The sequence below is a fragment of the Mustela nivalis genome (assembly GCF_964662115.1).
Source record: "Mustela nivalis genome assembly, contig: HAP1_SCAFFOLD_494, whole genome shotgun sequence".
Lineage (NCBI taxonomy): Eukaryota > Metazoa > Chordata > Mammalia > Carnivora > Mustelidae > Mustela > Mustela nivalis.
Window position 1 is genome coordinate 392576 of NW_028136162.1, and position 23904 is coordinate 416479.

A 23904-nucleotide genomic window follows, 5' to 3' on the forward strand; every position below is an offset into this window, starting at 1 on the left:
TATCTTGCTGGCATTTGAGACAGGCAGTGTCCTTCCTCTGTTTAAAACCCCCTAACCAGGGGGCATCTGGGTGGCTCTGTCATTAAGCATCTGCCTTAAGCTCAGGTCATAATCCCAAGGTCCTGGGATCGAGCCCTGCATTGGGCTCCCTCCTCAACGGGAAGCCTGTTTCTCCTTCTCCCACTTGCCCTGCTTGTTTTCCCTCTCTCGCTGACTCTCTCACCTGCCAAATAAATAAATAAATAAATAAATAAATAAATAAAATCTTTTAAAAATCTTTAAAAAAAAAAATACCCCCCCCCAACACATGTCTCTCTCTCTCGGAATAAAGCCCAGAAAACCTCAGCAGAGCTCACGGACCCCCACATCATGGCATTGCCGCCCTCTCTAAGCTCAAGTCCACTATGCAAAGTTCTGCCTGGACACAAAACTCCCACCACAGTATCCTTGGTGTGGAAGGACCCCCATGGCTCCCTGTGACCCCTTCTAAACATGATCGTGTTCTTAGCTGTCAAAGTGTCAACATGAGCCGGGGGCTCTGACTGCTTCCCGACTGCAAATTCTTTTTGAACACTGCCTGAAAAATATCTGTATGCGTGATCATTAATACATATCATCACATGAGTAGTACCTTGGTTTCATACTAATCATCTATTCTTGGCAGCCAAAAGACTGATTCATGTTTTTAATAATGAATTCAAAAAAGCTACAGATTTGCTCTTGTATCACCACCATAATTTAAGAGTTGATTGCAAAATCTTTCCCAGAAAATCTTAAATTTTTCTGCCAGCAACAATATTCCAAACTCTGCTGTCCCTGACAATGGACAGATTCTAAAGGCCCAACCCTCAGCTCATCGATGGCCACCACTTCTTGCCATGCCCAGAGAGACTTCAACATCTGTCTCCTGCCTTTCCCTCCAGTCTCATGTTCTACCTCCTTTCCCGAGCCTCACTGACCTCCAGCCACACCTGCCTTCCTCGTTCTGCCTCAGGACCTTTGCACATGCAAAGAGAATCCCTCTGAAACCTGCCTTTCAGGTGGTGGTGTGACAGAAACACAGAACTTCTTTTCCAGGACCATTATGGAGCCCAATGCGGGGCTCAATGACCCTGAGATCAAGACCTGAACAGAGATCAAAAGTCGTCTGCTTAACCAACTAAGCCACCCTTCTAGCAGAGAGAAAGCAAGCAAAGCAGGAGCTGGAGGGGTATCTCTTCTTTCAGGATGCAGGAGTAGCGTTTTGTTGTTTTATTTCTTTTTCTCCTTGCCTTGCTATTCCTGGGTCTAAAGGAAAAGAATCATGTGGATATTCACACAAAGGCAAGCCCGACACCAGCACTCAGAGAACGATTTGTGTAATGTCTTCTGGCATGAACAATGAGAGTTTCTTTGAAGAGTTGAAGCTACCGCAGAGCCAAACTTAACTTAGCTAAAGTCAAAAGAAAAATATTTGCAATTTGCTCAGTCAATAAACTGGCAGAAAAGCCTTTTGAGACCACTTCTGCAGACAGAATTTCTCCCCTGCACCCAGCTGGATGTGCTGGTGGCAGCCCAAGACCCAAATGGGATAACCAGCCTGTCTCTGAACCATCCAACCAACTTTAACAGACAAATAAGCCTCAGAGAAAGAAAAAGAAGAAGCCCAACCTGAGGGAGTGGATATTTCTGCTCACCCCTTCTCGGCTTGCACTCTGTCGGCTCTGTGCACAAGAGGAGTCCCATCTCTATGGTCAGGTCGTCTGGGCTTCCCTGCCCTGTGGTCCATAGCAAGAGGCTGAGCAGATTAGACAGGAGGAGAGAGGGGTCCCCCTCCCCTGCTGGGCCATGACAATGACAGTGGCCATGATCACGGGCTGCCCTGTTCAACAGGGACTGCTCTCTCTGGGTTCCCCTCCAGGCCTGAGGCTGGGAAGGGCCCCTCTCAGTTTCTAGTTGCTATGTGACTAGCCCTGTGATTCTCCCCGCTGAGCCTCACGATCCTGATCTATATAATGTGCACAATGAGGGCACCTTCCTTCTTGGGTTATTGTAATGATTAAATGAGTGAATCCATAGGAAGTGTCTAGAACAGTGTCTGGTGTATAATAAGCACTCATTAGGGGTTGCCTGTAGCTATAATTCTCTTATTAGTGCCATTCCTGCATTAAGCACTTTTCTTGGTATCTTGCTGGATCCTGTGAAGTATGTGCTTCACTCAAACTGGTAAAGCTTGACACCCATAGATCGTGGTAAATTATGTATATACCAAAAACCACCACTAAGAAAATCTATACAAGGAGCTACACTTAAAAGTACCATAGAGAAATCCAAATGGAATGCTAAAAATTGTTCAAATAACTTACAGAAAGCCAAAACAAAATGCAACCCCAGAAAGAACAAACAAAAATAAAATGACAGACTTAAACCCTAACATATCATTAATTACATTAAATGCAGATGGTCTAAACACACCATGGGAAACACAAAAATTGGCAGACTGAATTTAAGAACGTGCCCAATTATATGCTGTCTACAAGAAACTCCCTTCAAATATAACATCACGGGCAGAAAGAAACTAGTATCAGAAGAACTCTTGGAAATTGAGAAAGGAAAAAAAGAATACAGGAACGGACATTAAGTGTGAATACAATAGACTGTTCTTCAGTTCCTGGGCGGCTTAAATCATGTATGATGGCCACACACACATAATCACATCAGGTGGTATGGTGCTCGAGGTGAGAAAGGAAACCCTTCAGACAATTGCACTTTTTTAAAAGATTTTTTTTTTTATTTGAGAGAGAGAAAAGAAACAGGTGGGGGTTGGCAAAGGGAGAAAATCTTCAGCAAACTCCCCACTGAGCGCAGAGCCTGACACAGGGCTCGATCCCAGGTCCCTGGAATCACGAACTCAGCAGAAATCCAGAGTCACTTGCTTAACCAACGGAGCCACCCAGGCACCCCTGGACAAATATGTTTTAAAAGTGGGAAGGGTAAAGGACCTTAAATATCAGGAAGGTTTTAATATATCTAAGAGTTAAAATGTCACTAGCCATTTGTGGAGATTAGTTACATATATGCATATACAGAATAAGTTACCACTGAGAAAAACACATAAAGCAATGTACTCTAAAACCCTATTTAAAAAAAATCACAACAGAATTACGAAAAGGACTCAAACTATAAGAAGGCAAGAGAAACAGAGGGAGTAAATTGAGAATCATAGTAAAATAGTCTTTGGCCCTAACTGATCAATAATTATTTTAAAATGCCAGTGGTCTAAACAGACTAATTAAAAGAGACCAGCAGACTGGATTGAAAAATGCAACCCAATTACATGTTGTTACAAGAAACTCACTTCAAACATAATGACATAGGGGGGCTGCAGGTAAAAGAGTGGATACAATTGTATCATGCAAACATGAATTTAATAAGAGCAGAAGGGACTGTATTAATATTAGATTAAGTAGACTTTGCAGCAAAGAAGATTACTAGAGACAACGAGGGACATTATGTAGCCATAAAAGGACCACTCCACCAAGGAGATACAGCAATCCTAAATACATACGCACCAAAGAATGGAGCCTCAAAACACAGGGGGCAGAAACTGATAGAGCTGGAGGGAGAAGCAGATAAATCCACAATTAAAGGGGAAGACGTTAGTACCTGACTTACCAGGATTTGACACCCTCTGTCAGTAATTGACATAGCTAGAAGCCCGATCTCACAGCCAGGAAATCAGTAAGGATATAGTTAAATGGAACAGCACTGTAAATCAACTGAATCTAACTGACATTTATAGACTACTTCATCTCAACAAGAGAATACACCTCCTTCCCAAGCTCATAACGGAACATTCACCAAGAGAGACCATACTCTGGTTCATAAAGCAAACCCTAACAAGTGGAAAAGAATTCAGATCACGAAGGGTATGTTCTTTCACTATAATGAAATCAAACTAACAATCAGTAACAAAGACAGCAGGAAACTCTTCAGACAGACAGATAACACACAGCGCACTTCTACGGAACCCATGAGTCAGAGAGGACGTCTCAAAGGACATTTTTTTTTTAATTTTATTTATTTGGTAGACAGAGATCACAAGTAGGAAGAGAGGCGGGGCGGGAGGGAGCACGTTCCCTGCTGAGCAGAGAGCCCAATGTGAGTCTTAATCCCAGTACCCTGAGATCATGACCTGAGCCGAAGGCAGAGGCTTTAACCCACTGAGCCACCCAGGCGCACTCAAAGGACATTTTAAAAATATACAGAATTGAATGAAAATGAAAAAAAAAAAACCACATAAACAACATGTGTAATCGGCCGCTGAAGTCATGCCGGAAAGGAATTTAGAGTACGAAAATGCTCACACTGGGAAAAAAGGTGAGATCTCAAATCACTTATCTCAGTTCCTATGAAACCAGATAAAGAAGAGCAAAGTAAATTCAAAGTGAGCAGAAGGAAGGGCCAAACGAAGATAAGAGCAAGACTCAGTGAAATTAAAAACAGAAAGAGAAAATCAATGAAACAAGAATTTCTTTGAAAAGATCAATAAAATTGGCAAGATTCTAGAAAGACTGACAAAGGAAAAAAAGAGAGAAAAAAACCAACCACCAATACCAGGAATAAAACACTACAGATCCTATAGCTATTAAAGGCATAGTAACGGAGTGCTGTGAGTGACTTTATACTCATAGATTCCATACTTTAGAAGAAACAGACCAATCCTTCAAAAATCAAAAACTATCAAACTCGATCAAGATGAAGGACAACAGTCCTGACCTATGTAAGAAATGGCATTTGTCATTTGAAAGCTCCTAAAGAAGTAACCAGGCCCAGAGGTGTCATTGGAGAATTTTATCCAACAGTTAAAAAAAATTAACACTGCCTTTTCACAATCTCATCCAGAAAACAGATAAAGGAACACATCCCAGGATAGGCTTTGTTCTTTGCTTCTTGTGATTTTCAGTTTTCTATTATGCACATGTTAACTTTTAAAAAATAAATGTTAACCTCAAAAACCCAAAAAGAAAGAAAGAAAGAAAGAAAGAAAGAAAGAAAGGAAGGAAGAAAAGAAATACCGGCCTCATGACATGATACTGATACTAAAACCAGACAAAATCAGTACAAAAAAGAGAAAATTTGCAGACCTCTTTTGTGAATTTAGACATAAGAATTTTCCAATTGATTAACAAATTGAACCAATAATGTATGAGAGAATTATATTACGTGACACAGTGGGATTCACTCCAGGTGTATGAGACTAGTTCAATATTTAAACAATCCAACAGTATAACCCACCATATCAACAGGCTAAAAAAAAAAAAATCATTTTAATGGATGCAGAAAAAGTATCTATTCATGAAAAAATGCTCAGCAAACTAGGAACAGAGGGTAACTTTCTCAGTCTCACAGAGAGCACCTACAAAGAAAAAAAAAAAGCTGTGGTTAACAACATACTTCATGGTGAAAGACTGAATATTTTATCTCTAAGACCAGGAAGAAGGCAGGAATGTCCATTCTCACCGCTTATGCACGTTAGTACTGGAGGATCTAGAGAGTGCAATAAGATGGAAAAAAGAAAGAGAGAAAGGGAGAAGGAGAAGAAGCAGAAGACGGAAGGAAGGAAGAAAACAAAGGCATACAAACGGAAGAAGTGAAAATGTCTGTATTGGAAGATGACATGATTTCTTACAGAGAAAATCCCAAAGAACCTACCCAAAAGCTCCTAGAGCTAGTGAGTTCAGCAAGGTCACAGGATGTGAGATCAATACACAAAAGCCAATCGCATATCCATATACCTAACTACGAACAAATGGGAACTGAAATTTAAACGCAATACCGCTTGTAATTGCTCCGAATAAAATTAAGTACTTAGACGCAAAATGAACAGAACATGTGTGAGAGTTGTATGCTGAAAATGACCAAATGCTAATGAAAGGAATTCAAGAACCAAATAGAAAGCCCTTGCTGATGGATTGGAAAACTCAACAGAGTAAAATGTCAGTTCTCTCCTCATTGATCTACATGTTAAAAGAAGCATCTTCTGTTAAAATCCCAAGGTTTTTGTAGGCATAGACAAGCCTCTGACGTTCTGTTCTATTTCTGCTGATGCCACCGGGGGAGGGACGCTCCCACCTGGCTTCCTCCTTATTTGGTTAATTGGTGGGTGGGGCTGTGGGGTCAGAGTGGTTCTCTGCCGTGGGTAAAGGGGTGGAAGACCATGGGCTTGGTTCACCTTCTATGGCTGGAGGGAGGACTGGGGGGGATACTGGGTCTAGGTGACCCTCTGCTCTTTGGCAGAGGAACACGAGATGCCAGGTTTGCTGGTACTCCTTGGGTGGGCAGAGGGCCTGCGGGTGAGGATGGGGTGTGGGATGTGTTAACTGTTACCCGAGGAGAGACCGCAGGAAGAATGCACAGAAACCCCTCAACGATTCTGTGAATCTAAATTATTTCAAAATAAAAAGTTGTTAAAAGAAAAAAACAATAGTACTAATTTCCACTTTGATAATATTTCCTTGGAACTCTTCTCTCTGTCTGTCTCTCTCTTCAAGTCGCCGTGAAGACCCACCAACCTGAAACTGTGCTCGGTTCTAGAGAGCTGGCAGAGGGAGCAAAAACCTAACTTCTCAGCAGCCCGATTTGTCGGTATTTAATGTGGTCCCTCAACTACCCTAACTAGTGGAGAGGACCCTCCAGTGGCTTTGTTCAGCAGTATCCCTGTCCCACGCTTTGGGAATCATTCTGGAACTTCCTCAAAGTGATTGTTCCTGATGCCTCCAAACAGAACCATTGAATGATGAAATGTTACTGAGATAATTTTCAAAAATGTTCTGCAAATGGCATTTGAACTAGCAGGCAGTGTCCTCGGTGGCAGCTTCGCAGCTCCCCGTCACCCAGATCCTAGGGTAAGGAGGGTTGCATGTGCCTCACATCCCGGGCAGATGGACGCACGGACATACATGTGCATGTGCACATACAGGACACACAGGCAGACGCTGTCCTCCTCCAGATGACATGTCAACTCGCGCATCTGCTGTTATGTTGCAGGAAAGGCCCTACATTCAAATAAAGCATGTCCGTGTCTGTGTATGTGTGTGTGTGTACACACACCTCACCCCTCACGCCTCAGCCACGCAGTTATGCCAACACCATGCATTCATGTACGTGAGCCCGGCCAAAGAAGGCAGATCCTTCATGTGCAAATGTCCAACAAGCCTCATATCAGCCAAGCCTGTCACCGTTGCCCTTCGGAGCTGCTTATTAGAACAGTAAATCACACCCCCAGGCGGACTGTTTTGATGAGAGTTCTCTCCTCCCAGCAGAGCTGGGAGAACCTCTCTTACAGGGTGAGTGGTCTCAGTTGGTCCCCCCACCCCCTTTAATATATATGAATGGCTTTAATTTAATTAAAACCCTCCAGTGGTTCTGTGATGGGCATCAGAGATGCAATAAGAAATCCCCTTCACTACTAACTACGAGATGAGAGCGACTCTTACTGCTCTGGGGAGAGACACTGCTGTCCTCCAGGGAAAGCCCATCCTACCCGCTTCCCTGTCCCCAGAGAACTGACTCAAGAGCAGCCTCCCCTTCTCTGCCCAGAAGGAAGGGAGGGTGGCGCTGTGGGACAGAGGCAGGGGCAGGTGGAGGCCATCCCAGCAGGCACAGATGTGCAAATACCCAGATTCGAACGTAAGCTGAATGTAATTACTTGGTTAATTAAATATTGACTTTTAACTCAAAAAGTGATTTAAACAAGCTGCAGAAAAGACTGTCCAGAGCATAGAGAGGGCAGGAAAAGAATCAGAACTTTCAGGAAGGGAAAGAGGCGGAAGGGGATTGTCAACAGGAAGGTCTGCGTTGTCCTACTGGGCACAGGTGCCTACTGTACGCAGGGGCGGGGGTGGGGGGGGAAGGTCGGAAGAGGCAGGTGTGGTCTTCAGTCACCAGGCAGGTGGGCAGTCTCGGACAGAGCCCACTGGGCAAAACTAGGATGTTCCCTGTGTCCTCACAGTCTTCTGCCCTGAGACCCCATTGCTCTTCCCAGTGGTCCCCCACGTGGACCAAGAGTTTCTGGTGTATGGGAACTGGACACTGTCCATCTGAGTCTTCCTGGAACATCATGCAAAGCGTGGCGAGGGGAGGAGCTCCACAAATGCTCACGGAGCAAATGCATGTGCTCTTGTGCGAGCAGCGACTGAGTGTGTGCACTGGGTGTGTGCCTGTGTGCACATGTGCATGCATGTGTGTTTGCATGTGACTGCCTCTGTGTGTGTGTGCTCACTGTGGGCAGGCGCTGTGGATCTGGTTTCAGGCGAGGACTTCACTCACCAGCTCAGAGGCTCAGGGAGTCAAAGGGGCTGCAAAGCGCCCTCTGGCCCCGTCTCCCATAGTTCACAGAAGACTCCCTGGTCCTCTGGGTCTGAGGCATCGGCCCGACTTTTCCAGCTTCCCTCCAGGTGGGAGGGGCTCCTGGCCCCATCCGGGAGCTCAGGGTCTGCCTGGGAGACTTGAAGGGACTCAGGGGCTCCGATGTCCCCTCAGTCCGGGGAGTCGCTCAGACATGGAGCCAGGGGCCTGGGTGGGACCCCAGTGTGATTCCTGGTGTCCCCTGGCCTCGACACTCCAGCCCCTGCCCGTCTCCAACCGCCCCCACCTGTCTCTCTCCCCTCCTGTCCCTCATCACCCTGATGGCACCTCTGTCCCTGAGCGTCCTGGCTGGATGATCGGGCTTTTCAGGTTCCTCACGCCGGTCCTGACTCCCCACCCCCTTGCTGGTTTAACCTCGAGGGGACCTTTCTGTGGACACCCCCACGCCTCATTTCATCCTTCTGTGAGTTCCTTGGCGGCCCTCTGTGCGGAGCGCCTGGCTCCTTCTATCCCCCTTGCAAAGCCAGAATGCTGTTTTATTTCCAGAACTCCTATACAACAATTAAAAAAAATAAATCACTCGTGCTGTGTGTTTATCTCCGTCAAGGGCTGAAATACAACCTGAAACATTTTTGTGTGAGCACTTGCTGGCCCGGTTTGGGTTGGAGCTGAAGGGATTGATAGGTTGTAAAAGTCACGCTTTCAGCAAGTCAGACACACCAGGGTCCGACGGAGAAGCCATTAACGGTGGGGAAGGAGGCTGTGGCTTGGCCTGTGTTTGGAGGATCCAGAAAAGAAGGCACAGAGCAGGGGCCAGGGGCGTTTCAGAGTCACGACGTTGGGTCCAAACTTGGTTCGGGGCCAAACACCGCAGCTCTCGAGCCGTAGAGTGATACCCATGTTTTAAAATAGAAATTCCAGTGGGTATTAAGGAGGGCACGGATTGCATGGAGCACGGGGGGTGGTGCATAAACAATGAAGCTTGGAACACCGAAAACAAATAAAATAAAATTAAGATGTTAAAAAAAAATAGGAATTCCATTATCGTCTATAATGTTGCACTCTTGTGGTTAACTCTGCCTGAGTTTTCTCTTAGACATAAGCCATCTCGTATGTAGAACTGTAATTGCATTAGGGAAAAAAAAAAAGGTTTGTATGTCTTGAGAAATTATGATAATGAAAAATAGCACCATAAACCCCCATTCAGTCAGAAGAGAGATGATTGTGTTTCCTGCTGATTCCCTGGGCCGGCTCGCTGGCACCGAGATGGATTTTCTCCGGCTGAACAGGGCTCATCCGTGTAGCTCGGCCTCCGAGTCCCCTCTTGATTACGCGGAACTGTGCAGTCTAATTTCTACGAACACCCACTGCTTACCAGTGCATCTTCATGAAAGGAGGGTGAGGTTGGGCAGTGGGAGAATTATACACCGTGAGCTATTTGATGTGTGACCCCAGACAGAGGTGGTGGTTCCTCTAAATAAATACTCACTTTTAGAAGCTAAACTCTCACTCTGTGACCAGTTAGGACACCGCTCTGAGAACACAGATCAAGGGGGCCGTTTGTCGGTCAGTAATCAGTGCCCATCAGTAATTCTCTCGTGGGTGGGCAGAGGAGGGAGGTCAAACACGCGGCTCTGTGTGGCGAACAGGTCCCCGCAAGCAGGACTTGCACACACGCGTGCTGGTGTCACCACATGCAGCCTGTAGGCAGTCCAGCTGCAGGTCTCTGCGGGCCCCGTACGGCTTGTGGGTCTTTGGTGGACAGCGGTGTTCTAATGATTCGAGAAGCCAGGCCACTTGGCAGTAAGGGCAAGTCCGTGGAGGTGTCTCTCTGGGACAGCAGATCTTTTCTGACGATCCCCTTTCAGAGAACCCACTTGCGAGTTGACTCGTGCGGCTGCTGATTTAATCGAGGCACAGAGCCGTGCAAAGGCTGGGGCTCTAACCTGACTCCGTCTCACTGACCGGCGATGACCTGTTTGCTGACCTCCCCCAGCCTCAGTGTCCCCATCTGCAGAACGAGAATAATACTGACGATATGGCAGGGCTGTCGTGTGGATTAAGTAGAGTTGACGTGAGTACAGACGTAGGGAAGAGGACAGCTCCGATCCCCCGATGTCACCGCAGAGCAGGAGGACAGACCTCTCCCACGGGGACACGGAAGCCATGTGTCAGTCCTTCAAGGATGCTTTGGTTTGGGGTTCTCAGAGCAGCCCTGGATGTCTCTGGTGAAACCCCTGCTCATGTATTTGTTCATTCGAGAGATATTACTAAATTAAGCACCAGGTCATAAACAAATATGGGGGTTATAAATTTATTTCTTTAAGATTTTATTTATTTATTTATTTGGCAGAGAGTGAGAGTGAACACAAGCAGGGGAGCACAGGCAGAGGGAGAGGGAGAAGCAGACTCCCCACTGAGCAGGGAGCCTGATGCAGGGCTCAATCCCAGAACCCTGGTATCATGACCTGAACTGAAGGCAGACACTCAACCAACTGGGCCCCCCAGGTGTCCCCAGATACAGGGGTTATAAATAGAATATCACCTCTGCTTCCAGTCTAGCAGGTGAAGCAGATCCAATAAGTGAGTACAGCCGAGATTGTGTCTGACTGCTGGTTGCTTTCCTCTTCTTTGAGGATAGAAACTGGATCTGTTTGGGATGTAAAATGTCCAGCTCAAGGGGACAGATCAGTCCTGCCAATCATGACAACCCCATGAGGGGTCACTAAACCACTTCTGGCCAAAGACTTGTGAAAGCCAGTGGGCTGGGGGCTTCTGGGAAATGCTTTGCTCCCAGAAAACTAGAGGGTCCACTTCCTGTTTCTGTGCAGTCACAGCTGGAAAGAATATCACCCCAAACCTTGCGAAGGACATAAACCAGGCAGGAAGCAGGTGCATGACTTTTCCAGATTCCAACAGGACAACCAACCTTCCCAAAACCTAAGGAGAAAAAGAGACACCTGCAGGGTGAGATATGACTTTCCTACCTGGGCCGGATGTAGCCAGAACCAGCCAGGAGGTCAGCTGAGGCAGTGGTTCTCAACCTGGGGTGATTTTGTCCCCCAGGGGCATTTGGCAATGTCTGAGGACACTATTGTCCTAGCTGGGCTGGAAGAGCTCCTGTTGTCGAGGGGGTGGGCGCGGAAGTCTGCTAAGCCTCCTACGCCACCCTAGACCACCCCCATGACAGACGGTGTGCCAGCCCCAATTGTCACTAGTGTCAAGGTCAGAAAACTTGAGATGAACCACCACTGTGTCTCGGCCGGCTCCCAGCTGGTCCCCAGGGTTCTGCCCTCGCTTCCTACAGCTCATTCTCCACAGAACAGCCAGCAGGAGAGGACAACCAGATCACGCCATTCCTCTGCTTGACTCCCTCTGCGGTCCTCATCTCTAGGCTTCCTGTGTCTACACAAACCACAGAGTCTGCTCCCCCTCCCACTCCAGTCCAGCCTTACTGGTCTCACTGCAAGAACATGTCTGCCTCAGGGCCTTTGCATTTGGTTCCTCTGCCCGGGATGCGGGGGCATTCTCCCCCTCCAAGACTTACCATCCCATTTTATCCATCTCTGTTCAAGCGTCTCATTTTCAGAGAGGAGAGACAAAATCCCCAAATCCCCACCTCAGCGGCAGTGGAACTCACTGGAACGTTTTAATGTTTTTTAAAAATGACTAACTATTGGTTTTTAAAAAGATGGCTGGCCTCTGTAGGGCCAAAAAGCAAGAGTGGAAGCAGAAAAGACAAGTTAGAGGAGGCCGGGGGCATAGATAGTGGCTTGGACTGGACGGCAGGGCTGGAGGTCATGGGCAGCAGTTTGAATCTGGACATCTTCAAATGATTTAAAAAAAAAATAGATAAACAGAATTTTCTGGTAAAGTAAAGGATTTTCTCAATTCTCCTCCGGGAAACAATAGAAGAGGTGGCTTTGGAGTCCTTTTCGCCTGCCCTCCCAGACTCCCCATGCCCTCTGCATAAACCACCCAGAATACAGATAAAAGCTAACATACACAACATCTGTGTGCCCGAGCAGTCTTACCTTTTCCACCCGTCCCCTTAGCTCGCCACACCGAGATGTAGACACACACGTTGACGGATAAAGACTCGATCTACCCATAGTCAAAAGACAGGGGGAAAATCAGGACACTTAGAACCACGTAGCTGGGATTTGAAATAATAATACTGAGAGGCTGCCTTCTAGTAGGAGGTGTGAAAATGCTCAGAAGTTGGAGATGGGAGGGTTGGCGGTGGGGCGGGGGGGCAAAGTCACTTCGCTGGCATCCTGGGCCGTGCACACGGATGGTAAGAAGTTCACGGGCAAGGCTCTGCTTCCTCCTTCTGCTCATTCCCGGAGATCAAACCAGGCAGCCTTCGGCTCTGGCTTTAATTAGCTATGTGTGGCTCGACTGCCTGCGACTCACGCAATCGAGATGAATGGAAAATGAGGTTTGTGATTATTTGCCAAAGACGCACAGCCTGGCTTCGCCCCAGGACGAGTTTCAGGCCCCTGGAAACCTCACTGGCTACACGCAGTGTCACAAGGCAGTGTCACAGGGCCTGCATTGAGGAGGGTTCCCACTCGATTCAATGCTCTGCTCTCTTGAAATTCTTAATAATTTTTTTAACAAGAGGCCCCATGTTTTCATTTTGTGCAGGGAAACGGTCACCCGCATTTCCATTCCAGTGGCAGAAACCCTCCTCTCAGAAACCCTCTCTTTCAGAGGGAAGGATGACCTGGGGTGGGGGGCATTCTTGGGACTGTGATGGGGAAGGATATGGGTTCTCACAACACCTCCGGGTGGTTGAGGATGGGGGCCCTGGGGACAGGGGAGGGGCCTCAGCTGAGTGAGCATGCAGGATAACCCAACCAAAGGAGAGAGGCATCATTCTCCCCAGGCATAGACAACCCAGAGCTCAGAACACTAGCTGTCCCAGCCCCAAACTTATCAACAGAGCAGGCAGAGCTCAGTGGCCCCCTGATCAAACCTATCCTGAAGCAGGGAGGCAAGGCCAAAAAATGAGAAAGGAAGAAACTAACCAGGGCCCTCCAGGCCACACTCCAGTGACGTTCCACCTCTGGCCAGGCTCAGATACTAAAAGCATGACCTGGCTCTCAGGGTATGAGCTGAATGTGGTGAGACCTGTGTTATTTAGCCAACTCAGGGGTACCTATGAATCTCAGTGAGCACAATCTTTTCTGTGTGGCACCTCTGATGACACATGGATTGATCAGACACTTGGAGGTTTCTCTTGCGAAGGGAGTTGCTCTGATCTGGAATCTGTGCTTCCCAATGGATGAGAAGGGGCAAACTGGTGGTAGATCCAAGTACATAATGCTTGGGGCCCCGTGCAAAATAATGTCCAAAAATTCTTGAGAATTTCAAGTCAGCTGAGGCAGCTGCATGGCTCAGTCAGTTGAGCATCTGACTCTTGATTTTGGCTCAGGCCACGATTTCAGTGTTGCGGGGTCTAGCCCTGTGTCGAGTTCCGTGCTCAGCACAGAACCTGCTTGTCCCTCTCCCTCTGCTCCTCCCCTCTCCACCAATAAAATAAATAAAATCTTTAAAAAAGAAAAAATAAAGAAGAATTTTAAGTCAGTGTCGGCAGAGCATTAAACCAGGGATGGGGCCTTCCGAGCCTGAGGTTCTGTGCAAACCGTGCAGGTCACGTGCCCACCCAGCTGGGCCTGGAGAGCGAGGGTGGCATTTAGAAATGTCTGGAGGTGATTCAGGTTCAAAGTTAACAGGAAGGAAATGGGCTGTGGCTCGAGTACCGTTGGAGGGCCAGGCAAGGTGTGACTAAAAGGATAGATTTCCCTACGGTTCCCACCCCAGCTCTGAGCATCCTAGAGGAGGAAACGGTCACCTCGACAGCGACGCCATTGTTGGAATAAGTCTGATTCTCCCCAGAGCCCGCTCTGTGGGGTGTCAGACTGATTGGACGCATAATACATTAGGGTCCATTTGTTTAAAAACTCATCTTTGTGGTTGCAGCTCCCTGGGGTGTGGTAGAATGTAAGAACCATCACTGAGGCCTGGGGGAGAGACCTGGAAAGCCGGCAGTGGTGGGAAATCTGCTCCTGAGAAGTTTGTGAAGAAATCTGGGCAGCGTGCCTCAGTTTCCCCATCTGTGAAATGTGCATGATTACAGTACCTACCTCCAGCACTGCTGTTAATGAGCTGGCAGATGATCCCCAAGCCTGGAGGTTTCCTAGGCAAATAGATGTCACTGTTTGCTGTCCTCACCTCCTCCTCTCTAATGGAGAGAGCACCGAAGCTGTTCAGTTAACAGTCCAAGAGCCCACCGTACTCAGGTGTGTATCTTTGTCTGCGGTGACTCCCGCCACCTCAGGAAGAGCTGCATCCTCCAAGGCTCTAAATTGCCGACAGCACTTTGCATAGACTGGTCCTTGGGGGGAAAGATCTGGATTCCTGTGATGTCGGTGTTAAAAAAAATTCCTTCCAGGTCACCCAGTCTGGAGCCCTAGGTCATGAACGAGGCTCAGAAGGTGAAGAGGTCCTGGCCACACTGTCACACAGCCAGTGGCTGATGGAGCCAGGACTTGAACCTGGCCTGGGGACTCCAAGGTCCCACTCGCTTACCATCCTCACCAGCTGCCCAGGTCCTACCCGGGCAGCAGGAGGAGGGCAGGGGTCCAGAGGCGTCATCACTCTTCCCAGGACAGAGACCGGGACAGGGGCTTCTGCGTTGGGGGCCTCCTGTGGCCTCAGCATTGGGGGGTGGGAGCAGGCAGGATGGGACTGACCTGCGTACATGTGATGTGTGGCAGCCCATGCAGGGGCCCAGGTCCTGCTAACCACCCTCGTGGAGCCCCTGCCAGTCACCCCGTCCAGGTCCGGTCAGCGGGCCCAGCACAGAATTGTTAGGCTGCCCTTCCCCGTCCAGCCTGCCGCTCATATTTACCCACATGCTCACAGCTCTCTGTGGACACTTGGGTTTATGTGTTTATTCCCTCCACAAAAACTGGATTCTAGACCAAGGTATTCAGCCCTTGGAATGTGACAAGATACAGGACAAACAGACTTGGACCTAAAAAATGTTCTGGCCCGATGCAGCGTTCCGGGCATGCGGTATAGAGAGGCACCATTGGTTCTGGTGGGGAGGAGGGTATTCTCACTAAATATGAGTCTGTTTTGTTATTGATTTGAAACTTTCTATAGATAATGCACCCCCATCCTGCCTGTACTGGGGGCAGACTCTTCCCACCACTCCTCGCTGACTGTCCCCTTGAATGTGCAGCTCCAGGCAGGACTGTTTCTCCAACATGTGAGATGTAACCCTGCCACAGGGCTTGCTGTGTCCTCTGCCTAGAACTCTCTTTCCTCATTTAGAAGCTTGGCTCATGCCTTCACTTCCTTCAGGTCTGCTTGACTATCACTTTCCTGACTACCTTATTAAAAAAGAACACCACTCCCAGGGATCCCCCTTTATTCTGTTTTACTTTTCCCCACAGGCACGATCACTGCCTGGTGGACTGCGTATTGTTTTTTGTCTGTCTTCCTCAACCCAGCCCACTAGGGTAGGGCTTTGCTGATTGTGTTCCTTGCTCTTTCTCCAGCGTCCCCTAGATGAAGCTCAAGAAATACTGACTGGGCAGATGGATCAGCAGGTTCTTGTGTGCAAGCCCTGCTCTTACCCTGTGCCAGCTGTGTGACCTTGAGTGAGTCACTACCCCTCTCTGAGCCTCCGGTTCATTTTCTGAAAACAAAAACAAGGCTAGCCACAAAGGGGCTGAGCCAATTAACCCAGGCCAGAGGTGAGAACACCTTCTCCCCTCAGGGGAGACGATGCGCACCCCCTCCTTCCACCCCCTCTCCCCCACAATCTCTGGTGGAATGCAGGGGAAGGAGGTGGGGGAACCTCTGAGCCTTCCCACGCAGGGGCAGCATTCCTCTCCACTCTTCTCACCTCAGCCTGGCCTCGGAGAATGTCATACCAACCGAGCAGAGTGGGAGAAACGGGCCAGGTAACAGGTAGATTTATAACCTGCTTTCCCAGCTAAGTGTTCTAAGAATGTGCACATCTGTAACTCCATTTCCCTCCTGAAGACCCAGGGACAACCCCAATGAACAAAGATACATGAGCTTCTCCCCTTAAATGAGAAGGCAGGAAGAAGTGCTCGCAGGAAAAGAGCCACTGGCGGCTAAGGCAAACGCACCCGCAGCCATTGCCTGGAGCCTCCGGTCTCAGCGGGGGTGCCGACACCTTGAAAATTGGGCAGCTGATTTCCAGCAGGATTCAGAGATGGGAAGCCAGAGATCACCACCCCATCCCCTTCGCCTGCCGCACCACACAACCCCCCTCCCACACTCGCTAACACACATTTTACCTCCGATTCCAACTTAAACAGCAGCTGCCAGCCTGGCCTGGGGACCCCTATCTCTTTACATGTTATTGTAGATCGGTGGCCCGCCACTGCAATAAAGAACTCTCGATGGGTTGTCTAGAATTTCTAAATCAGCACCGCAGAGAGCCTGGCGGATAAAGAAACAAGACAGGCTGCCCTACAAGAGTGAGGAGTGCTCAGCTCAAACAGGTGACCCCAGGGGACTGGCCTTCTGAGGTCAGTCCCTCCCAAACATCAGGTCAAAGAGCGACATCGCTTCCCCACTACGAGGGCAATGGCGGGGGCGGGGGGGTCATCCCGGCTACCTGCTCTCTCTGCATCCTGTAGCGGGAATGCTAAAAAAACCCTCACTAGCTTTCTTAATAGCATTCTGGTTCCCAGCACCGCTCCTGCAATTACGGGGCAGAGAGCGCGCGAGAGAAGGGCAGATGGTCATGTATTAGATCAGCCATCGTCCAATCGAAGTGCTCAGACCCCTGGGGGGACGTGGTGACTTTCTAAAGGCTGACGGGCGCAGACAGCTTTAAGAGAATCAATTTCTAGGCCCCCGACGGACATGTGCGCCCCGTGGGTTCTTCTTTCCCACATCCTCTTTTACACATGCCCTTCTCCCAGCGGATAAAAGAAAGATTGATCAGTCGGAATTCCAACAGGGAACAGATGGCCCAGTCTGGTCCGCTAGCTTGAGGAGAGTTTCACAAAGGTATGATTCCAAGCATGTGGGCGGAGGCTGAAGGGAGACTACAAAGGCTTCGGCAGGGCACCGGCTAGTACCACGGGGAGGAAGGATTCTGGAAGCTGGGGGCAGAGGAGTTGTACGCTGTGACCCTCGACACAAGGGGCGACCTGGAGGGGACAGGCAGCCGGAGCTACCCCACAGTGGGAGCCAGTGAAAGGAGGATCTGCCTCTCCCTTCTCCCACCGCCTCTCCTCACCCAACGGCCAACGCAATCAGGAACCAGAAAGCGACGCAGCCCACGTTGGCGGAAGGTCATGCAAAGGGCTGAGTGAGATTTGACAGCAACTCTTCAATTGCCACCTGCTTATTTATGTGAACAAGGTTTACCACGCTTATGTCACCCCAACCAAAAAAGGAAAAAGAAAAATGAGTGGGATGCATTGATGCTGTAACTTCCCATTATAACAGTAAGTCGTCCTCATTCATGAATACATGAATTAATTGAAAAACAGTCCTGCCATAGTCATGTGGCTTTGATCAATTGTGCACTATTCACAATTTTGAGAACTAAATTCAGAGTCATGGGTTTAACGTTTAAAATGTTCTGGCCACAGACATTCGTAAACTTTCCATTATAATTTATACATGTTTTTATTGGAATATACATGCTGCTTTGTTGTTTTTGTTGGAATAAAGGAATTGCCAGCCAAAAATATGATACATTTGCATCAAATCTTGCCAGGGGAAGAAATAATGCAAAGTTTCCAACAATCAGAGAAGAGCTTCTCATGTATTTTTAAAACCAGTGATGGTAGGTCTCAAATGACTGTGGTATTGAGTTTCCACTTGAACACACAGTTTAAAAAAAAAAAATGGTAGCACAGCTTTCTTTTATAATGTAAATGTTAAATACTTCAGATGCAGAGATTTGAATTTATGAAAAAAAAATTAGGTGTTAGCGATGTGAGAGTCCATGGATTTTTACATGTGGGAGGAAATGGAAGGGATAAGTCTGGAGAATTAGGAATTCAGGGATCAGGGATTTGGCCCTTCATGTAGCCAAGAAATCAGGGGAGGGAATAAGAGAAGAATCGACAAGATGTCTAGGACTGCCTTTTTCGGGTGCCCGACAACACAGCAGTCATGTGATGTCAGCAGGACAAAAGATCGCAGATATTCCTGGAGAGGAACAGAGACTTACCCGTGGCTGGAAGGAAGGGTGAGATTTGAGTACCCGGGGAGGAAGCTGCTGGGACATCTTGGGAAGGAAATTGGCTTAAGGACCCTGAGATCCTCTCGTTCACAACCATTAACAACAATGATGTTACGATTCTGCATTTATTGAACACTGATGTTTTCCAGGCACTGAGCTAAGCAAAGCATATCTATTTCTACGCCTGTGTGTATCTATCCCACTGACTCTCATTCCTAAAAGAAGAGGCTTTAGCAGCAGCAGCACCAGATTCTACACGAGGGAACTGGCTAAGTTCCTTGCCCACATCACTCAGCAACAGCTCAATAGTAAGGCCAGATTTTAAACATTTAATGCCCCCGTCCTCAGAGTCTAGCGTCCATCCTTTGTTTGCCTCTCTGTTGTTTGGTTGGTCAACTGTTCATATAACAATCCTTTCATAGGACCAAAAATTACAGAGCACTGGCTGTGTGCTGGGCCCGGTTTAGATTATTAGATGCACTTACCGATACATGTCAGTTTCTGGTGAGTCTTCATCTACATGATTCCTGCAGAAACGCCCTCTGATGTGGGTTAATTCTCCCCTCCTGACTTGGCAAAGAGGGACAACTGTCCTTCTAGGTCCTGGAAGGTAAGCCCCGCTCTCTGCTCTCCTGTCTGTCATTCCCTAATCTCAGGGCCCAGCTTCCATTCTCCACCTGCCCTGGCCAGTCCCTGAGTTGGGGGTCCACACAGCCCGATCCCAGGCCCTGAGGTATTGTACTGTCTTTATAGTCAAACTTTGTATGAAAACTACATATCAGACTTTTCTTCAATGCCTCCTTCCTCAGCTCAAAGTTTCTGGCTCAGTGCTCAGCGAAGTAATCTGTGTGTTGGTTGAGCTGTCGTTCTGCTTTAAGTTTTCAAAAACCAAAATGGCAGTACCTTAAACAAGATAAAAAAAAATATATGTGTATTTCTGTCTCATCTAGTGTGGGCCATCCAGGGCTAGTACAGTGTGCTTCCCAAGACATCAAGGCCCCAGGAGCCCTCTGTCCTGCTGCCCTACTGTGCTCAGCCTAAGGCTTCTCATTCACGAATCCAGGTCCTACTCTGAGGGGACACCCTCGCCTGCGTTCCCATCTGCAGGACGCAGGGCAGAGCGATGGAGGGAGGGAATGCTCTCTCTCTCCTTAAGAGAGTTCTCGGAATTGGAACACAACGCTGAGGCTTATGATCCCACTAACTAGAACTTATGAGCTAGCCACGATTTTTATGAGCTAGCCACCATTTTTACTACCTTTAAGGGTAGTAAAAATGTGTTCTGAATGGCCAAAGATCTGGGATTCTATGACTACAGAAGAGATCATGGACACTGAGGGGCAACCAGCAGGATCTGCCACAGCAGCCTACACTCTTTCAACTTGGCCTTGACTTCTCTCCTTCTCCTAGCCCCCACCACTCTGTCCCATCTCTCACAGAGTCGAGACCAGAGAGCATACGGTCTCCCTGTCTGTGACCAGCCCTCCTCCCCAACCCTCCTCCCACCCAAGAAAATCCTACCTTAGTCGTTACTAATATCGGTGCTGAGTAATCTCCAGGGACGTGGTGTCCTCCAGCTTGTAACATTTAGAATTTGTGAGAACATGTTCACAGATGGGCTCGCCATTGATTTACGATCCAATTTTCATATTTTGAAGCAAAAATAAATGTTTTCTGCTCCATTAGTCTGTCAGCGACTGCAGGGAGGTGACAAGGAGCGGTTCGCCCACATCAGACACTTGGGGTGGCTTTGCAAGGCCAATAACTGTTCCACACGGAGAGGAGGGGCACACAAAGTGGGAGGTTTTAGCTCCGCATCCGTGGGGTGGGGGTGGGGGGTGTGTGCTCGCTAATGTCCACTCCAGTTCTTGGAGCAGGAAAGGGATTTAGTAAATGGTGTTCGGGAACCCCAGACTCTGGGCAAGACAACAAGTCAGGCTTCTCCGAGTCTGCCCAGCTGGGAATCATGTCTGAATTACACCGTGAAAGTCTCCAGAGGGGACCAGGAGCCCTGGGGTCCAGCCCTTCAGTAATGGCAGCCTTTGGAACAAGATATAATGATGCCCTTGTCACCAGGACCCTGTTCCTTCACATCCCTGTTCCCCTTTGTGGAAGCCCCCACGTGGGTGCCCGCCCACTGGTAGAGTCCAGGTCACAGGACTCTGCTCGACCTGCCAGGAAAGTGGAGGAGGCAAGTCTCCCATGTTTGTGGTCAAGATGGGATGGTTGTTAAGAAGGGAAATTCTCCTGGGGCGCCTGGGTGGCTCAGTGGGTTAAGCCTCTGCCTTTGGCTCAGGTCATGGTCTCAGGGTCCTGGGATCAAGCCCTGCATCGGGCTTTCTGCTCAGCAGGGAGCCTGCTTCCTCCTCTCTCTCTCTCTCTGCCTACCTCACTGCCTACTTGTGATTTCTGTCTGTCAAATAAATAAATAAATAAATCTTAAAAAAGAAAAAGAGGAGAAATTCTCCCAAACACAGGAAGTGTGTTAAGATGCGTTGGATGGTGAACTCCAAGCTAAGCATCTCCTACAAATAGGAAAGGCTTTACCCTTCTCTCATCAATGTTCTGATCTCAATTTTGTTTCTAATTCTTCTGAGGACAGTCTTATTGGGGAGAATTCTTTATGATTTCTCCAACACTCTCTGTGTCTTTTGGGCTCTTTAACTATAATCAGGAGAAGCTGGCTCTCATTAACTTTGCCAAAAAATCAGCTTTATTTGGAAAGGTAAGAAGAGTGCCATTAAGTGAAGCAAGTCTTGTGAGTCGGGTTTTAGGAATGAGGAGAGCCATGGAAGCTTAGGACCAAGGGATGCTCTCTCCCATTCACTGTGCGGCACAACATTCAGACCTATATGCTTCGTGGCATTTGTCATCACTTGAAATGATCTTGGTTACCTATTTGCTGGTCCTTTTCCCTCCTTTTTCATTTCCTCAAATAGACCGGACAGAGACCACAGCTCTCTGCTCACCACCTCCACTGTGTGCCGGGGTCAAGGCCAGGTGCAGCGGAAGCACTCAGCAAATGTGTGATGAAAACATACGCAAACGATTGAATGAAGAATGACTTTTAATTTCCAGAATTTCAAATTCTCTTCAAACTCAAGAATTCCATGGCTTCTAAGACCAATATGAGGAGACCCAAAAGGAAAGGAAGTGGGAGAGATTTGGAAAATGGCGAAACCACCAACCCTCTGATTTCCTCTGTGTTCAGACTCAGCCCACCATCCATTCCCCAGAAGGCGTTCATCAGCTTGTCTCAAAGACGTGTGCCTCCTGCTTGCCATCAGATATCTTCAAAGTGCCAGCAGGAGACTAGTCGGTAGGAAGTCTCAGATCTTCGAGGTATTGGGCCGCATTCTTCCCTCCACAGGGAATTGTCATTTCTCTTCAGTACAGAGGAGCTCTGACCTGGAGCAGAAAACCCTGAGGAACTGTGAATTTAAAACACACACAGGGAGCTTAGGTGGAGGTATCTGAATTAGATCAAACTTTGCCCCTGGAGTCCAATTTGAAAGCATGGATAAGCAGCCTTGTGTTTTAATGATCTCAAATATTTGGTGAAAGAAATGGTATAAATACCTACATTAAATCCAACCACTGCCACTATTAAAAATGCCATAAGGTTGTTTATTCCCATGGCTTGGTCAGAAAGCAACTGATACTTGACAAGCCCAGGCGAGCTATTTGTTAAAAGGTGCACAGAAATGAACAATATTAAATTAGGTGCCCATTTATCCCTCCAAGCTACCCATATTCCTGGCTTTACACTGAAATTCTTTTCCCATGTTTATCCATATTGTTTCATTCCAAGTAATATTTATTACACGGATTCCTCAGGGCATTTTTTTTTCCTTTTTCTTTTCTTGACTCCAGTTAAATAAACTATTGATTTTGTTTTCAAGGTAATTTAAGGGGGAGGGTGGGGTAATACAGTTCTGATTTGATAAGTACAACATTAACGCATTCAGAGTAAACACATTTTAGAGGTTCCATCAGGGCTTCTAATTTGTTTTTAAAAAATCAAGCCAACCAAACAATGGCTGACCGCCATGGGGATTTCTGCGGGGGCTGCTCAGGCACAAAGCTGCGTGTGACATTAATAATGCAGAGAGACATTTTTTAAAAGGAAATAGATATTAGTGGCTGGGGAGGCTCTTCCAGAAACATGTGCTCTTCAAGGATGAATTAACGCTGGGTTTCTCAGAGCCAACTGAAGCGAAATGCAATTTTTGAGGCACGGGCATAACTTATTCAAGTGGCCCAAGAAATCCCCTGGAGTGTCACTGCCCAGGGGCCTAGTCCTCTTGTCCACTCGAAGGCAATGACCATCAGTCATCAGGAAGGCACCTTCTTTCTATCAGCAGACATTTGGTTGTAAGTGACAGAAATCCCAAGTCCAACCGGTTTAAAGTTCGGGCAGAGTTTATTGGCTCCTGCCAGGGAAAGGTCAGGGATAGAGCTGCCTTGGGCATGTCCAATTCTAGAGGCTTAAACTCCATCAGGATTCTGACTCCCTCTTTCTGTCTGCTTGGTCTGACATCACCCCGAGGCACACTGTCCCCACGGGAACCTCAACCGTCAGTTTAACCTCCTCGGGTCCCAGGACCTTCTGCACTGGCGCCTTGCACCTGTTCCTCCCACGCAGGCCCAGGGTGAGCTCTGATTGGCTGTCACTGCAGTCATATGCTATTCCTCAGCCAATCACTGTGGTGAGAAGTGCGCGATGTCTGGTTGGCCAGACTGGGGTCCCATGGCCACCTCTGGAGCTGGCCTGACCCTGGCAGAGCCTTGGTCCCCACAGCGAGCTCCGGCACGGAGACAGCTGCCCCCCTCACGTCCACCAGACAGTTTTCCCCCCAGAGTCAGCCCAGAGCCCTCGTCCTCCTGGGCCTGTCTCCGTCATTGGTCCCTGGACCTCAATCCTCAGGACCTCTGCCCCCCACCACGGCCACCTGCCTCCTGCCCGAGCCTCTGCTTCCAGAACGCAGCTTCGGCCCAGACGCCTCCCTTTCTCCGCTCTTCCTCGGCTCCTGCCCCCCAGAGTGTCCCGCAGGCCCTCTTTCCACCCCCACTCGCCCTCCTTTGTTTGTCCGTCCCTTGCATCTGGGTCCCCCCGGCTCCTCATACACGTGTCCCCCCCGATGTCAGACGCCACAGGACAGCGGGCGGCTGGGCCAGAACCGCGGGTGCAGCACAGCCTCGTCTCCTGCTCTGGGGAGGAAATGCCAAGTCGGCCCCCGCTCCATAAATCACGCTGCAGCCTCGGGCGGAAAGCAGTAAAGCTCTGACCCAATCAAACT